At 31.8% G+C, this 19,286-nt stretch overlaps 1 protein-coding gene and 1 long non-coding RNA gene across 13 annotated transcripts in view; one reads left to right on the top strand and one right to left on the bottom strand.

Annotated features, from left to right (window-relative positions):
• Positions 1 to 8,785, top strand: part of LOC141448007 (uncharacterized) — a 149,609-nt gene extending 140,824 nt beyond the window's left edge. For 9 of the 12 annotated variants that reach the window (XR_012454772.1, XR_012454782.1, XR_012454771.1 and 6 more), the window contains 4 exons: positions 1,544 to 1,809; positions 3,145 to 3,241; positions 6,282 to 6,459; positions 7,794 to 8,397. The gene's annotated coding sequence lies outside the window, so the exon portion shown is untranslated. The other 3 variants (XR_012454776.1, XR_012454780.1, XR_012454773.1) reach the window with 3 other exon arrangements.
• Positions 8,786 to 13,746: 4,961 nt separating this feature from the next.
• LOC141447990 (uncharacterized) lies at positions 13,747 to 18,101 on the bottom strand. The gene is made up of 2 exons (XR_012454754.1): positions 17,812 to 18,101; positions 13,747 to 14,573 (listed from the first exon to the last, which is right to left on the bottom strand). It is a non-coding gene; the product is annotated as an uncharacterized lncRNA (long non-coding RNA).
• Between the last annotated feature and the right edge of the window lie 1,185 nt (positions 18,102 to 19,286).

Raw genomic sequence — 19,286 nt, 5'->3', positions numbered from 1 at the left:
TTTAAGTTATTTCTCGTAAATATATCAGTTTTCATTATTTTTCTTTGTTTTTAAGAAATAATTGTACAAGGGGTGATTTTGTATATCATACTTTTATTTTATTTTGTATTTATCTTTCACAAGTGGAAGTAATGGGTAGTGGCTATTTCTTTTTATACTTGTTATTACTGGCAGAGCCCAAACTCTTGCTATAGAAATGTATCATTTAGCAATAAAACAAACAAATAAATAAATACTCCAGTAAGAGAAAATGTATTAAGGAAATTGAGTTTTCTCAGAAAATACTTGTGTTAAGCTCCCCTGTTGTTGTTGTTTTGAGCTCATATAGTCTGTGAGTGTGTACTTGAGTAAATAGAATAATTAAAAACGAAAATTCTCAGTAAGTACAAACTTAGTACACTATTTCCACAGTTCTACCTTTTCTGAGGGGTAAAAGAAAATAGAATTTTCTAATAATAAATATGGAGAAAGTAATACTGTTATCTAAAATATTGGTGATAATGTGAATTATTAATTTAAAAAAAAAAAATTTTGATAAAATTGCAACTAGAGAGAGATCTGTATGAACGACACTGTTGAAGGGTACACGTATACAGCTGTACATGAAAGACCATGTATGTATTACCAGGCTCCATTGTCAAACACAGCTCCCTGATAGGAATGGAGAGATTCTGTTCCCAATGTTTAGAAGTGGGAACAATGGGCATGGCTTTTGTTCTAGTTCAGTTCGTTCGTTTCCTTCAGACAGTAACAGTAGTATATTCTTCGCTCCTAACTTGTATTTCCTCAACCTTCTACAGAGTTCTTCTACAAGTCCTCTTTTTAGATATAGCGGCATTGTAATTTATACCCATTTTATACTCAGTATGTATATGTATATTTGTACGTAAACCAACTTGGAAGATTGGTAATTCAATAGAGGTTTTATTGGGATTATACTTTTATTTTTCTAAATAATTTAGGAACAAAACTATTAATAAATAAAAATTCAAATTTCATTCATTATTGGTTGAAAGTAGTGATGAAAAGGTTTAGTTGCACTATTGCAGTAAGTTCTTAATTAATTAGTTTTCATTTTTACTTAAATCCCACAAAGGAAATAATGCAAAATTATAACCAAAAAAAAAATTAAATTATTAAGTAATACATTTATGTAAATTAGTTACTAATTAAATTTACATTTAAATTATTCAACATTATTAATTTACATTTAAATTATTCAACATTATTAATTTACATTTAAATTACACATTTAATTTAAATATGTCACACAAATTTTTGTTGAATGAATATATGAAATTTTAGACATCACTGTTCTGGAACCATAGTGAAACCTACGTACATACTAATTTAATATCTCGCGATTCGGTGACTAGCAAGCAGTACTTTATACTGAAAATATTTCTTCTCTAATTAAATCTGCTTCACAAAACTAATAAATAACTTACTTGAAACTTGCTGACTTGATAGTAGCAACTAATCTACAAGTTTGCGTACCATGCCAGTTTTTTTTTTTGTTTATTTATTTTGCAACCGTATGCAGGACAATAAGCAAAAGAGATGAGTGATTAGGATAGCACAAATACACATGCATGTATATATCCATACATATACGCGCCATGCATGTGCGCCAAGGGCGTGAGTGGAATGAACAACGACCATCCAGTGATAAAAGCCGTTATTTCGCCTGATTGGCAAGCTTACACAGCAATCCTAGGAGATCGGCGTTATATGTTGAGATGATCGCGTGCTTTAGTCTGCGAAGTGGATTTGAAGGAAATCCATGCCAGTTAAGTTCGAAAAACAATCGTAAGTACACAAACATCACTATAAAAAAATCATTAATAAGAAACTTAAATTAAGATGTAATTTATCAATTTTCTTTTGTTTCTTTATTTTTTTACTTCAAAATCTCAAGTTAATCCAATATTCTAAATTCAATATCCGTACCTAACCTTCAGCGAAAGGTCTTTTCGTCGTAAGTTTTAGAGTTTATCCACTAAATTATTAAAACGATTATGTTTAAAAATTAATGTTGCACACTTGAGAGAAGTGAGTTAGAGAATGAGTTTTAGTTAGGGTACCCTGGAGTCTGTGAGTATAAATCTAACTTCCTATAGTTGTACAGTGAACCATTTCTCTCTCAATCTCTCTTTATAACATTTTTAATACATATTTAATACAAATTTCATAATTAAGTTCACTATTGCATAAATTGAAGTTTGAGTAGTGCGTGTTCTTATATTCGTCATAATTTGTTTATTAATAAAAAATTTGTGAAATTGAAATTAGTCTAGAGAATAATGGTATTAAATTAGGGAATACCACCCATAATTGTGCAAATTTATTGAAAGCAGAAATTGCAAAGGAAATTGTTATTCCTATTTTCGCCAAACAGAAGCAGAGGATGTGAAGTTCTAGAAAAGAGGAAGTGTTAAAATTAAGTTATCCAAGTAGGTCTTGCATATCGCAATATTATTGATGTGTATGGTTGGTATGTGGATGTTTGTGCCTGAGTACTGACTAACATACACACGCTCAAACGAGGATATTTCGTAACGGAAGAGAGAAGTGTAAATTTGTCTCCCCCCCCCCCATCTTATTTACTTGAAATTAACTATATTACTAAAACTGCTGACTAAGGATAATTTGGTTAAATACTAAGAGTAACTGCCTCATAAATTAGTTGAACTAGTATAAACTATTTTATCTACGCTAGGGTTTGCTATCAATTTGACTACAATGCTACTTCAAATGAACAGCAATAATCTAATGACTATGCAGTAATAATTTACAAATGTCTGTGATCGTCAAAAAGTCGGCGTAAAAGCGTAACGTTGGAAAACACCCAACTTTGAATTTTTTCTTTTTCTATAAAAGGAACAACCCCTAATTTTCTTTAAAATATAGAGCATACTCATAGCCTTGTTGATAAGTGTAATTTATGAAGCTGCAACAGCTGTATTATTAAAGAGAATGTAAATTTCGGAGCTTGAATTTTTCATTCGGAGGTATACCACTTTAATGAAAGGATTTCTTTTTGTTTATATTTTCTCAGAATGTCTGCCATGGATTTTCTCCCAATTTTATGTTTACATTTTTCATGATCGATAGTTAGTAATTTTTACTTGAATTCTTTTTTAGGAGAATTCGTTTATGCAGTTCTAGAAGAGGAAGAAGGATAGAAGACCTCTCTAAAGTGCTAGCTAATTGTAATGGACGACTTTACAAACTGTATAATGTGAGTAAAAGTTAATTATATTTTGAAATTTAAAGCCAACCCAAATAGAAAATCCTTTCTACTTTCTCAAGCTTTTCAAGCAAGGTTGCCAGCATGCTTCCTTATCCTTTTAGATCATTCTGTCTACACCAATCACTACGAGGGTCGTTTGTAAAGTCCGTGCAAAAATAAAAACTACTTAATTTTTTGGGGTAAACCTTTTTTATTTTTCAACATAGTCTCCTTTTAGGCTTATACACTTCGTCCAACCCTGCTCTAGTTTGTTGATCCCTTCCGAATAATAGGATTTGTCCAAGTCTGAAAAATAGCCATTCGTTTCTGCAAACACCTCCTCGTTTGAATAAAATCTTTTTCCCGCCAGCCATTTCTTCATATTGGGGAACAAATAGTAGTCCGAGGGAGCCAAGTCTGGAGAATAGGGGGGGATGTGAAACGAGTTGGAACCCTATTTCCATTAATTTTGCGACCACAACTGCTGAGGTGTGAGCTGGTGCGTTGTCGTGATGGAAAAGGACTTTTTTGTGGGACAATCGTGGGCGTTTTTCTTGCAGTTCGGTTTTCAAACGGTCCAATAACGATGAATAATATGCACCTGTAATAGTTTTACCCTTTTCCAGATAGTCGATGAGGATTATTCCTTGCAAATCCCAAAAGACAGTCGCCATAATCTTTCCGGCCGAAGGAACGGTCTTCGCCTTTTTTGGCGCAGATTCCCCCTTGGTTTCCATTGTTTAGATTGTTCTTTGGTCTCAGGAGTGTAGTGATGTATCCATGTTTCTTCCACAGTGACGAAACGACGCTTAAAGTCCTGCGGATTCTTCTGGAACAGCTGCAAACCGTCCTTGCAACACTTCACACGATTTCGTTTTTGGTCAAGCGTGAGCAATCGCGGCACCCATCTTGCGGATAGCTTTGTCATGTCCAAATGTTGATGCAAAATATTATGTACCCGTTCATTCGAGATGCCCACAGCACTAGCAATCTCACGCACCTTCACTCTTCTGTCATCCATCACCATATCATGGATTTTATCAATGATTTCTGGAATAGTAACCTCACCAGGGCGTCCAGAACGTTCAGCGTCACTTGTAAATTTTGAAACCACTTATAAACTGTTCTAATCGAAGGTACAGAGTCACCATAATGTTTATCAAGCTTCTCTTTAGTCTCCTGAGGCGTTTTGCCTTTCATAAAGTAGTGTTTAATCAACACACGAAATTCTTTTTCGTCCATTTTTTGAAAATCACTCGACTTCCTCGATTCAAACGAATTCCAAACAAAGAAATAGACCGATCTGGCTGAAACTTGGTGTGTGTTCTTCCAAGAGATGCTACTAACTAAACATAACCTCGATACGCGCCAGTGGTGCTATCTCTCTGACTTTGCACGGACTTAACGACCCTCGTATTCTGCAGTCCCAATCTGGCCACCATAACCTCCTGGATATACTGATGACAGTCTACCTCGGATAAAGGTTGGTTGTCAGTTAAAAATTTTTTTTGGGGGGGGGCTTCTGTCATTTTCCATCTCTGAATATATCCATACTATTTTAAGTCTTTTTGTGGTCTGGAGGCTGCCATTGGTGGCTTGGAACAACCCTGTGAAGATGGCAAACACTCTGACCGGCTGATAGTTCGATAAGCAGAGCACATTTAATGAACTCTCCTTCCACCTGTTCAACATAATAAAGGTGTTTTCTGTGGCTCTAGTAGCCACAATCTCTACTAACTCCCAACTAGAGCAATGTACCGACTAAAACCTCCTTTAACCTTCCTCTATCGCTTGATTAATTGATAATTTCAAAAAGAAGCACAACATTAATGTCGTCCTCCATAAGCATAATAAGACCTTAAGAAATAATAAAGCAAAAGACTAAATGTGTAAAGGGAACCTATCAGTTCCCTGAGTAAGGTCTTTGTGAACACCTACAACAACCTTTGCGCGGACCTCGAGGATACTACATTTTATTCAGTCGACAGCCCACAGGGTCCATCCATAAAGGATGAAAGCTTGGAAGTAGTCCATACACCTAGAGAAACCCGTCGGCTTACGGCACGCCTATAGATAGCTACCAATGAGAAGGTGGTTAAGGTTCCCAATTGAGGCTAGATCACCCCTTTTACCCAAATTTCCCACAGTAATTAATCATTATTTTAATCCAAAAATGTAGGGTGGGGAATTTCAAATAGTGGACATTTCGAAATTACTTCTTTCAATAAAAAGAATTCTCAATAATTTACGCTTGATGTAAAATAAAAATAAAATAAACAAAATCAAAGGCATGCAGTGTTTACCTTGTACACATGGAGAATACGCTCCTTGTTAAAGATAGTCAAAATTTAACTCTACACTATACTAGGGTTCTTAGCAGATTTTTTTCCCCAACTATGTAAACAATAGGTTTGTAAATTTGCTGCTATTTCCTTCACTTACCCTTCCACATTAACTGCGCAACAACGCAGTAAGCGAAAGTAAAATATTAAAAGCGGTCATAAAAAGTTTTTTTTTTTTTTTTTCATTTACGATGAATGAGAAGAAGAGAGAGCTCTTCATGTAGGTATGGAAGGGAGCCAGATGGCTCGCTAGTGTGAATAAAGGAAGAAGAAACATGTAAGGGAAACCGTGGAAAGAGCATATAAATAGTGCATGAATATTAGAATAAAAAGGCTTTATCCTGCAGTTAAGAAGCTCTATAGCATCCAAGTAGCCCCATTCTCCTGTTCCTTTCTTTTAACAGCCAAACTAGGGGGTATCCTTACAGCCAGGTAGGAGGTATATGGAAGTCCTCCTGAATTATTCAATACAATATGGGATACATCTCTTAAAATCTGGTGTTTAGACCCATCTTAAATAGAGCATGCAAACCGCGTCTTTTTATTTTTATTTTTCTTTAAAAAAGTCGGTGAGTTCAACACTCGTACAATTTCAAAATTCTAACTCATAAATTTTCTTCAGACTCTGAATTTTTCAAACAATATTTATAAAATAGATACTTGTAGTACAGTATTGCTCAATTTTTTTTTTTTTTTTTTTTTTTTAGAGGAATTAAGGAACCCCTCCAGGTACACAGAGGAAGACAAAGACCGACGAAAGAGTTTAGGAAGACAAACTTGATGAATAATGGGGGGGTGCACATAAGATTTGAAAAAGTGTGTAACTGATGGAATAGAGAGTTTTGGAAACTGATAAAAGCCACAGAGAGAAAATCTAGATTACGAGTAAGTAAATAAAGTAACGTCTAGGCTTTGTTCCAGCTTGCATGTTTATTATACTTGGTGTATACTCAGGAAGCAAGAACGCTGCGTGGGATTTTGTGGGTATTTTGTTGGGTTAATTGATTTGACAGGATCACTTTATTAGGTGGATGTTGAGGTGACAATGACACAAAGCTGTGTGGTCTGGAGGCTGCCATTGGTGGCTTGGAACAACCCTGTGAAGATGGCAAACACTCTGACCGGCTGATAGTTCGATAAGCAGAGCACATTTAATGAACTCTCCTTCTACCTGTTCAACATAATAAAGGTGTTTTCTGTGGCTCTAGTAGCCACAATCTCCACTAACCCCCAACTAGAGCAATGTACCGACTAAAACCTCCTTTAACCTTCCTCTATCGCTTGATTAATTGATAATTTTAAAAAAAAGCACAACATTAATGAAATACATCGGAGGTTATATCTGAAAATTTTTCTTATTAAGTAGGATGCATTTATAGAATTGGCCAACCTCTTTCAAGACATTCAAACGTTTGATTCTTTAATTAAATGAACCAACAGATAAGTGAGATGTAGGAGATTTTACTAGAGGTGAGTTAATTGCGAAGAAGCAGTACTGTGATTTTTTTATATTTTATTTATTTATTTAACTGTAAAGATTAATGGAAATAGGATAGGCATAGGATGTGTGTAATCGTGTAACTTTGGATCGTATTGACTTTTTAATTAGAGAATGCACTCGTCTCGTCATTCTTTGGTTACGTGAGAGACAGGTGCTATCCAATCTCTAACGATCTGTTAGAATATACAACAACCAGGTGGGTCAGAGTGTTTTGTACGTTTACAATTTCATGCAAATTTTTCTCTTCTATTATTTATTTTACAAACAATATTTATATTTTAAAAGAGATTTATTGTAATTGATCCCAATCCTCTCTATCAACATCTTCGCCCATCTTACCTCTCCTCTCTTAAAAAGTGTCCCGCCTATTCACATTTCCTTCTGGCCACTCTATTATGTCCGTCATTTCCGTTTTGCTTCTAACCCAAATGTTCTTTTTCCGATATCTCTTTGTTATGCCTAGCACATACCTTTCCTTTGCTCGTCCTGTTATTCTCAATTTACTCACTATTCTCGTATTCAGTGTCCAGGCTTCACAGCCCTATGTTATTACGGACAATACAGATTTTTCCCCTTTAGCTTCACATCAACTTTGGAATTATAGAAGTGTTTAAGGGGCACACATTTTTCTCCAAAATTATTATTGAAAATAAGCTGTCCTGGTATAAACCTTTATTGGTACAAGCCGGAAAATATAATTTGGAAATCTCTGTTTCAGTTCTAATGAATCATCATTTGAAATGGTTAAAAGGGTTTATTGGCAAATTATGTGAACAACAGGGAATAATATTACAGGAAAAAAGTTATTAACAGCGAATTCGACCATAAATGTTTAAATTTGGAAAGTGGTAAAAGGTACATTAACGATAATTATAATTTTCATCTGATTCAGACCATTTTTCGTGTCACAAGGGAGTCATTAGAATTAAATTACCAACTGTGGAAAAAGAGACATAATCTTTATGTGGATCCCTCTTTAAATATGAATGTGAACGAGGATACCTTCCAATTTTATATCAATATGCCCAGTACTTAATGAATTCAGGTTACGGTTTTTTGGGAAAAGGAGATTGGAGTGGCAGGAATGTATTGGTAGTAATAATGATAATAGATTTTATATTATTTATATAAATATTTCCGGGATGCGTATCGTTTCAGGAAAATATGCCCTGAATTTTATTATAATAATTAATGTATAAATAAAAATTAAAATAAATATTATAAATAATTCCTGTGTTTTTGATAATTGTCATAAATTTATCTATATATAAAGAGCAAAGTGAATTGTTAAATTTATTTAAAATATTTTTATTTCTGTTCCTTTGTTTAGCTCCTCATCGCTTTTGCTGTGCATATTGGAAATACGTAATTACTCTTATAGTTTAAGAACTGCAGTTGCACCAGACTGACATGATCATTCATTTTCTAAACTAATAATATTTATAGACAGAAATAGAACTACTCGAGACAGACGGCCTGCGAGCCATTGTGTAAGATGTAAAATATTGTTTTATTTGAAAAGTTACTTTTAATTTTTTGTTAGAGTACTTATTATTACTTTTTTAAATTTCTTTTATTGTAGTGCATTGTTTATTATTTAATTTGTGTTTAATTGGATATTATTCATAAGAACATACAATTCTTTTCATGTTTTTTTCATATATTTTGTATTTAAAATATTAAATATACAACTTGATTCATTCATTTTACTCCAACCTAAAGTACATCTGGTTATTTCAGGGAACTGACCTTCTGTACTTATCTTGTGTCCAAGATATATGACATTTTCCACTCTCTTTATCTAGATGATATTCACAATCATGTTTTGGTGGACAGCTAGATGAGATGAGTTAAGTTTTGGATGGGTTTACAGTCAGACCCATCAGTTTAAATTGATTCATTAATTCTTGAGCAATTTTCTTACAGCTATTGCAATTGAAACATCATCTGCAAAGTCGTAAGTGTTTCAACCAAGAACTATCCACTCGAATTCCTTTATCAGTCCCAATCAGTTCTGTACTTGACTTTGTTCAAAGATGAAAGCTGTCGAAATACAAAGAATTTAAAAGAAGGAGTTAAACCGGGCACAGTAAGGTACTTGTGTCTTTGAAAGAAGCATTTTTAGGAATTCTGGTGATGGTCATGACAAGGCATGCTCATGTGGCTGGACACAGCTCTGCGACTAAAAAGCTGATTATTTTCATCTAATTTCCATTTATTTTGGAGTGCTGAAAATGAAAAAAATTCCGGACATCAGGATTTGCCACAAAATACAAAATCTAAAGAAAAAAAATGCAGATACATTGCTAATTTCTTTACATTCTATGTGCATAGGACATCTGATGAGGCTAATCTCCAGAAACAGCAGCCAAAAGAGGCATCACAATTTTCTAGTTTTGTGCAGAAAAAACTTCCAATTTTTGTTAAATTCTAGGATTTTTCCAGCAGTCCTTTTTACAATCACCTCTGGTCATGAAGTGCAGATCTCGAACGCAAACTGACATTTGTAAAAGCTTACAGTTCCTCATGTCTCTGAGGAATTGAAAAAAAAAGATAATAATTTCACTTTGAGAAAGTTGTACTCTAGATAAAACAATAATAAGACAGATGAATTCGACTGGGAGAATTCCACTACATTTAGGTATTATAGTGGAAGATTTGCTAAAAATATTATTTAAAAAAATTGAGAGATTATTGCCAGGTTCGGTCACTTTTTTTTAAATTTCGTGTCAATTTTTCATCCAAGAGGCTGTTATCTTTCAGGCTTAAATTTAATAAAAATTTTAAAGTGCTGAAAATGTGGTTAGGTGTGAAGTGCTAAATAATCTCTTTGATTTTATCCTCCGCAGCACGCATTTTATTGAATCCTTGACTTTTATCCATAATCAGATGGAGATTAATCATTTGGCCTAGAAATTTTGATTTCACTTACGCCATATAAACTTAGTATAAATCTAAATCTAACTGGTACTTCCAAATCTACTTCTACTAATGGATGAAAGCCTGAAATCGGGCAAAAATACAATGAACAATCATGTTACGACGGGGAAAAAAATCAAAGAAATTGAAGCTTCTTTTACATTGCAACAGGCCACTGCAAGATTGGGCACCGATTCATAACAAACTGGCAATAATCGACCTTCCACTTGGAATATTGAATGATTTGCCAAAAAAAGGTGAACAGAACTCTACAATTTTAATAAAACTAGACACATTTTTTTAAATTTTAAATGTAATTAATTCTCATGAAAAATTAAAATAACAATTTTGTCATCACTAGCGAATTGGCCTCTACATCGGCTACATCTACACGTCCATCTAAGTAACAACAAAATTTGCCTGGAATGTGATTAACACTCCCTATTAATACAAACAATATCTTCTATTTAATGGTTGATCAATGGAGTACAGAAGATCTTCACAAACCAAATCGATTAAATCATTCAAATTCTTTTCAGTTTCTTGAGGGGCAGTCTTCTCATTAGAACCAATGCACAATCCATTGGTTGGTCTGTCATGTTTAATTTGTCTATATGCTCACGTTTCTGCAAGAGAATTTATTCAAATACACTCAAATCTGATTTTTCGCCTTAAAGCCAAATTATCTTCCATCTTTTATCTAATAATCAGTAACAAAAGAGGTGAACAACACTCTGCAATTAATAATAGAAATTATAATTAATTTTAGGAATTGCCTTCTTCACTCATTTTTAAAAAATCGCCAAGGAAAATAGAGGTTGGTTGTAATATTAACATTTCTTCTGAAAAATTCAAGCATACATTACAGATGAAGCTTAATCATTTATTCCTGCATCAATATCAAGTAATTTTCTACAGTAGTCTAAATAGAATAATTATTAATAATAATAAATAAAAATTATGACTCAATTGGTTAGGTCAAAGGATAAGTTTTTTCAAGAAGTATTAATTAAGAAATGAAATGTTCTTTAATAAATGTTTGGTTACAAATAAATATTTATTAATTTAAAACTGATAATTTTTTTATTTTATCCACAGAAATTATTTTTCAAAAATACTGGAGACTTTATATCAAAAAGTCGAACACATAGTTACAGATTAAAGACATTTTAATGGTTGATGTCACTTCAAAGTAAACTTAATGCCTCCCATTAGACAGGTAACACAGGCCTGGTAAAAAAAAGTCACATTTTATCAGAGAAATAGGACAATCAAACAACTAGTTTAAGATGTGGAACAAACGTAACGAAAGTAGCAAGACGAGATGGCAACATAAGATGTCTCAGAACTGCATTTTCCTACTTTTCAGTTTCTAGCAGTATGTTACATTTTCATGCCAAGCGTGTATTATACACATTAGGTCGGCTTCTTTGAGTTGTATTGTTTTGGAAAAAACTTAGTAATTGCAATTCTTAAACAGTTTGACTGCAGTTTCCTTCATTTCGGTTTCTAACAGTATATTTTCATGCCAAGCGTATATTATACACATTAGGTGGGCTTCGTTGAGTTGTATTGTTTTGGAAAAAACTTAGTAATTGCAATTCTTCCACAGTTTGGCTTCAGTTTCCTTCATTTCTGTTTCTAACAGTATATTTTCATGCCAAGCGTATATTATACACATTAGGTCGGCTTCTTTGAGTTGTATTGTTTCAGAAAATCATTAAAATAGCAATTCTTTCACAGTTTACTGCAATTTCCTTCATTTCTGTTTCTAACAGTATATTTTCATGCCAAGCGTATATTATACACATTAGGTGGGCTTCTTTGAGTTGTATTGTTTTGGAAAAAACTTAGTAATTGCAATTCTTCCACAGTTTGGCTTCAGTTTCTTTCATTTCTGTTTCTAACAGTATATTTTCATGCCAAGCGTGTATTATACACATTAGGTCGGCTTCTTTGAGTTGTATTGTTTTGGAAAAAACTTAGTAATTGCAATTCTTCCACAGTTTGGCTTCAGTTTCCTTCATTTCTGTTTCTAACAGTATATTTTCATGCCAAGCGTGTATTATACACATTAGGTCGGCTTCTTTGAGTTGTATTGTTTTGGAAAAAACTTAGTAATTGCAATTCTTAAACAGTTTGACTGCAGTTTCCTTCATTTCGGTTTCTAACAGTATATTTTCATGCCAAGCGTATATTATACACATTAGGTGGGCTTCGTTGAGTTGTATTGTTTTGGAAAAAACTTAGTAATTGCAATTCTTCCACAGTTTGGCTTCAGTTTCCTTCATTTCTGTTTCTAACAGTATATTTTCATGCCAAGCGTATATTATACACATTAGGTCGGCTTCTTTGAGTTGTATTGTTTCAGAAAATCATTAAAATAGCAATTCTTTCACAGTTTACTGCAATTTCCTTCATTTCTGTTTCTAACAGTATATTTTCATGCCAAGCGTATATTATACACATTAGGTGGGCTTCTTTGAGTTGTATTGTTTTGGAAAAAACTTAGTAATTGCAATTCTTCCACAGTTTGGCTTCAGTTTCTTTCATTTCTGTTTCTAACAGTATATTTTCATGCCAAGCGTGTATTATACACATTAGGTGGGCTTCTTTGAGTTGTATTGTTTTGGAAAAAACTTAGTAATTGCAATTCTTCCACAGTTTGACTGCAGTTTACTTCATTTCGGTTTCTAACAGTATATTTTCATGCCAAGCGTGTATTATACATATTAGGTCGGCTACTTTTGATTCTATTGTTTCAGAAAAAAGTAAAAAATTGAAATTCATGTGCAGTTTGACTATAGTTTTTTTCATTTCATTTTCTAACATTATATTTTTACTCCAAGTGTATATCTTACAAATTAGGTGGGCTATTTTTGGATGTAAGGATTCAGAAAAAAATAGGAAATTAATAATTTTCTTTAGTTTTACAGAAACTTTTTAATTTTTTTTTCCATCTTTGTTTTTTCTCGTCAAGTACATATTTTTCACATTGGTTCGGCTAGTTTTGGATGTTGAGGTTCGTAATAGAAATGAAAAATTAATAATCCTAATTAGTTTAATTAGAGTAAACTCCTCATTTTCTGCTTTCAACATTGCATTTGTTAGTCTGGCGTACAAGGTACATAATGTTGTCTATTTTTGGAAATAAAGTATCTTAAGAAAATAAAGTAAGTGTAATTGGAAAGTTTAGTTTTACTACTGGAAATGTTATATTTTTTTAAGTTATAATTCGAATTTTATAACATTGTATTTTTACGCAATACGTGGATTATGCAGTAAAACTAGTGGAGCTGTTAAATTTTGTCTTTCTTTTCTGGACCTCTACTCCCAATTCCAGCTGTCCTAAGTTTTATAATGTTTTTTTGTATTATAAATACAATGTTCAAAAAAATTAAAAAAAGGATTTTAAATAATCTTTTTTTTTAATTAGTTTTGTTTTCTGATCTTTCCTTTCACCTGTTTTCTTGTGTAGGTGATTCTGTAATCTTTTTATGTTAACCATTATATCTTCTTACAACAGATACATATTTAAAAGATCTTGATGAATGATACCTATGGACCAGAAACTGAAAGAAAAATAATTGATTGTTTTAAAGCCTTTGCCTTCTAAGGCCTAACAACTCTCATTATTTTAAGGCCTATAATAGTAGTAATGAATTCTTGCAGAAAACTGATTATTTATATATGTCAACTTGAATTTTAATTTCTTATTAAGAATGGGATGTGAGTAGAAATGAAAGTCAAAAGAATATTAATTTATATATTTACAAAAACTTAATACACAAAGAGTTAGAGTAATACAATAAATATACAATTTTTGTTTTTCTATCTTAATTATTTGTAACTGCAATAGTTAATTGGATATTCTTCTAAGAAACATCTTCTCAGTATAAGAGATCTCTGGACAGTAATAAAATAAACAATTTAAAGGTTGTTCGTTGTCTACTCTTAAAGTATTAGTCACAGGATCATTGGTTAAACGCAATATTTCAATATATGATCGCCTTAACTTCACTAAACTTGGGCAGCGAAAAAAGGAGGGATCATCACCCCCTTTATGATTGCATACCTGGTGAAATTAGCTGTTAACTAAAGTAAAAGATTCCTCTATGTATGCATGTTTGTAGACTTTTTTATTTGTGTCTCTCATCTGGCTGATTAATCTGATTAATTAGATGACATTCAAAGTTGATCAAAGCTTCGACAACAACACTAATCATTGAAATAGATACCAAAAGATTTGCTAAATATCAATTAAATCCACTAACATTTAAGTGAACAATAACGAACTTAACACAGAAATTAACTGTAGTATGTATTCCCAAACTCAATCCAGAAAAAGTAGATTCATTTTTCCAAAGAAAATAAATAAATAAATGCTGCTCTTTTGAAAAATTTTTGGGTTATATTTTAGTTAGAAGACTATATTATCACATAAGGACACGACGTCATCCCTCAAAAAAACTGCAGGCAAAAAATACGGCACGATTCTTCCAGGTCAGGTAGAAGAATCCTCCCATTTTTATAAGATACTAGGATTTTGCATCATCCAATCTGCAGACCAATATAGAAACTGAAATCAAGACAATTAAGAAAATAATTATTCACAAGGAATAAGCAGGTATTTTTTTTTTTTTTAACGATTGTTATTTTTGGAAACATTGGTACTCTCCATCAGGATCTTCTGAAGGTGATTCAATTATCTTCTAATGTTAATTTCAAAAAAGCACAAATTCATTCAAAAAAATCTTGATGAATGATATCAGAAACTAAAACCAAAATAATTGGTTGTTGAAACTAAACTTTAAAATTTTTGGAGACTATTAAGGTATCGTCACCTGTTTTAGAAATGAATAAACAAACTAATATAACTAGCCATATCTTTATACAACACATATAGATAGCTAAGTTGGAGGAAATTTAACAAAATACACAACAAACTGCTGTTCGTAACTAGGAATTACACCTCATAAATATTAAAACTGTCCGGTAGGACAGTTGTATAAGGGTTGACCATCAAAAACTGCACGAAAAAGCGTAACGTTGAAAAACACCCAACTTTGACAATTTTTTTCTCTTTTTCTATAAAAGATAAAATTCCCAAATTTTCTTTAAATCTTACTCCAAACCCTCCTTCATAACTGTAATTTTTTTGCAACCACCCAGATCTAATAGGTTTCGAGAAAAAAGTTGCCGAAAATGAGCAAAAACCGCTTTTTCAAAAAATGTTCTTGTTCTTGTTCTTCTTCTTCTTGTTGTTCTTGTTGTTCTTGTTGTTCTTGTTGTTACCTTTTTTGTAAACAACGTAGCGCCTAAACGCGTGAACCGATTTTCATGAATGAGGTGTCATTCGATTGGGAATTTTATGTAGATGTGCCTTTTGGGGGTCTCGGCCCTGTGCATCGAATGGGAGAGGAGTTAGCCCCCTTTATGTAAGGCCCCCTCCAAAATTATTATTACTAATTACTCTGTAAATCGTGGCCCGATTTTGATAAAATTTGGTAGGATGATAGGGTTAGGGCTCCCCTACCTAACAATAAAGCGACGATCTGCTCTTACACTTGTTAAGGGGAAGTATAGCAATCGTTTCAAATTATCGACACGTGAACCGATTTTCATGAATGAAGTGTCATTCGAATCGAAATTTTGTACAGATTTGTACTTTAAAAGTCTCGACGCTATGCCTCATAAGGAGGGGAGTTCGCCCCACCCAAATAAGTCCCTTTCTAAAACTATTATTACCAATATTTCTACAAAGCTTAGTCCGATTTTGATAAAATTTAGCACGAAGAAGTGATTAAAGCTCCTCTACGTGGCTGTGAAGTGCCATCATGCTCTTACACCTACTAAGAGGAAGTACTGCAATCGTTAAAATTATCAATGAGTGAACCGATTTACATCAATGAATTGTCGTTCGATTCAAAATCTTTGCCTTTTAGGGAGAAGTACTGTAATCGCAGTTTATTTTTCTTGCTCCTCTTAAAAGGAAGTACTGAAATCGCAGTTTAATTTTGCTATTTACGTACAAATACCTTCCTATTTTATTCAAAACGCTTTCTCCAAAAAATGGTTATTGAGGATGGTTTGGGGACCGCAACTATAACCATTCTTTAAAAAGATCTCTCTAGTGGTAATTACGGTTCCGATTTAACACCTTATCAGGTTATAATGATAGAATAGCTTATTCCAAATTTTAAAAAAATCTGTAAAGCAGGCGTAACTTTGCTAATAGACAAAAAGGAAAATCTATCCAAAAGGTACAAAAATCTCCTTAACAAAAACTTACAGTTTAAAAAGTTAAGTATAAGGGTTGATTAAACGCCAAAAGGTACACAAATCAGCAAGTACCCAACATTTCATTAATACTTCATTGATATTATTTAAGTAATTTTACCGCATTAATTTTCATTAATATTTTTTAAGAATTTATTAGATGTCACATACCCTTATGCTGGCCAGTTCATTCATAATAGTTATAATTGTGATAAAATGTATATTATATCTTCGTATAAATAGGTACTTTATTTTAACTCTATTTCAAATTATTCTTCTGATTTCTCTTTAATGTGCCCTTTATTCTGAAGTTGTCACATATACATGCATGTTAAATTAGAAAAAGACAAATTTAGAGTCGGCTACTGTTTAAATTTGAATCACGGAGGATTTAAAACAATATTTCAGTCTTGAATTCGTCTTACCGAAATATTCGTGAGCACAATGACACACAGTTAATAACAAGTAGATTATTCAAAATTATATATTCATTTCTCAATTGTAATTTAATTTAGTTCCCCTAATTTTACTTATAGTAAAATACTGGAATAATTAGCTGTCCTAAAAATATGCATATCTTATTTACTTTATATTACATATACACAACATTGTGGGAAGAACACCTAGATGGAGAATGTAATTGAAGACAACTATATTATTTACGATAAAGCCAGATTGACTACTACATAAAATAACAATTACTTTAATCGAAGAATGAACTTAAACCGACGATTTTTATTTAAAAATAAAAATAAATAAACAAAATCACTGATGTATGTTGGTGTAAGCATTTTTTAAAAATTTTTTTGAATTTTTAAGCCTCATATTTTTTTATTTTTATAACGTTTTCTTTTTCACCTGTAATTAATAGTTTGATTATTATAGATAAATAGATATTACAGTCAATCTAAGTTAAATGGTGTGCTACTTGAACAAATATTTTGTAGATGAAAATGGCCAGCATAAGGGTATGTGACATCTAATAAATTCTTAAAAAATATTAATGAAAATTAATGCGGTAAAATTACTTAAATAATATCAATGAAGTATTAATGAAATGTTGGGTACTTGCTGATTTGTGTACCTTTTGGCGTTTAATCAACCCTTATACTTAACTTTTTAAACTGTAAGTTTTTGTTAAGGAGTAACAAAATATAGCAGTGAGCAATTAGAGCATTGAACAATTGAAATTTTATTATTAATGCAGTCAATTTTTAAGAAAAAACATCATTTTGGGTTCTATTTTTTTGCTAATTTCGTTTATAGAAAAATAAACAAAAAGAGAGAATAGAAACTATAATAAACGCAATAAGAAAAGCCTTGTGCGTGAATCTCACCAAATTTGTTTTCCTACGCAAGAAAGGAGAGCAAAAGAAACACTTTTGCTTAACGATTCTACGATTATAGAAAGAACTGCAGAGAGATTCATAAATTGTTCATGGGGCACACCTTTCATAATATAAATGAAGCTTCTTTTAATTAACGATTAATCACATAAGTAAACCATAACAAAACTGAAAAAATAAAAGTATACATACACCAAAAATAAAACTTCCACAAGAAATTTATGGTTATGTTTATACTTGCAAGATTAATAAATAGAACACTGTTTATAACCTTTGCTTAGTTCACTCATTTCAATTGAAAGGTCATTACTTCTATAGTAATACTTTGTACATATATAATTCTTTGCAAATAATTATAAAGTATATAATTTATGATATTAATATTTGCATATTGTTTAATTCAAGTGTTAGTGACTTTGAGATTTATGTATGTTTTCATTATGTATTAATGTCCTTCATCAAGGAAGGGTTTATAAAACCCTGTGCATGTGCATCACATGTATATTTATTATCGTTATTTTCGAAAGATCATTTGATGGAAAACTGGAAAGCCTCTCTGAGAAAAGACATGTTAATTTTATAAAATGTTGGTCAGCTCACTGTTGGCCCTGATAGATGTACTAAGAGCTTTGATTTAATTGTACAGTCATTTAGCAGAATGTAATAAACTAAGGTACTGTTATTACTGGAATTTTACATATAAAACAAAAAGTAACTGTAATTTATTTTATGTATTTGAATGTGAAAATTTTCCAATAAAATGTTTTTGAGTTGGCAAGTGTAAGAACTTTTTAAGATTTAAAAGTATTCTGTAAACGATAAATGAGTTATTTCTTTCTTGAAATTAATTTAGACAGATTTTTTATAGATCCTAATAATTAAAACACCTTTACAAGTTTAAAATCTAGAGGGACATTCCATTCGTAAGATTTCTTTTGCTGTATTACAATTACATATGTATATTCAATCATTCGTAAAACTTAGAACTTGTACCAAGTTGACTTTAAAAATAATTATAAATGTAGGCATTAGAATATAACAAGGCTGGTTTATTAATATAAATTATATATTCAGTCAATCATAAAAATAAACAGGTGATTTTAGGTTGCCAGATTTTCTCAAGGCTTACATATTTTATTAAATACTTTATTTATGGAAGTTTTGGTTGTGTACAGAATCTATAAAAACCCAGTTTTGTAAGATACATATATCGTGAAAACCGAAGTAAAACTTATCCTAGGTTAAGTTATAGACTAAACCACTATTAAGGAATTATTATATATATTTTAGTCTTATATGTATGATAAAATAGGTATTCAACTTTGTTTTTAAAGTTATTAAACCTAAAAAAAATGATTTAAGGAACTTACAGTAAATAGATCAACGATATGTTTGTAAGATTTCTATGAATTTTTAAAGAAATTTTCCTACTTAATTACGTAAATTTCCCATCTAACATACGTTTTAACGATATATCATTAAATACCTACTAAAAATTCAACCCTGATCTCTTTTGGTTGATGGATGCGAAGGTTATCCTATTTGTTTTATGGTTTCTCGAAAACGTCTGCACCAAATTGTTCAAAACTTTGTCCAATTACTGAACAAATCATATTCTATTATTTTTATTAAAAACTATTTTCTGAGATATGATTTCAAAAAGGTTT

This window comes from Rhodnius prolixus, unplaced genomic scaffold, assembly GCF_049639745.1.
Source record: "Rhodnius prolixus isolate KJV_2025 unplaced genomic scaffold, Rpr scaffold_13, whole genome shotgun sequence".
NCBI lineage: Eukaryota > Metazoa > Arthropoda > Insecta > Hemiptera > Reduviidae > Rhodnius > Rhodnius prolixus.
This window is presented reverse-complemented; position numbering and strand designations above follow the sequence as displayed.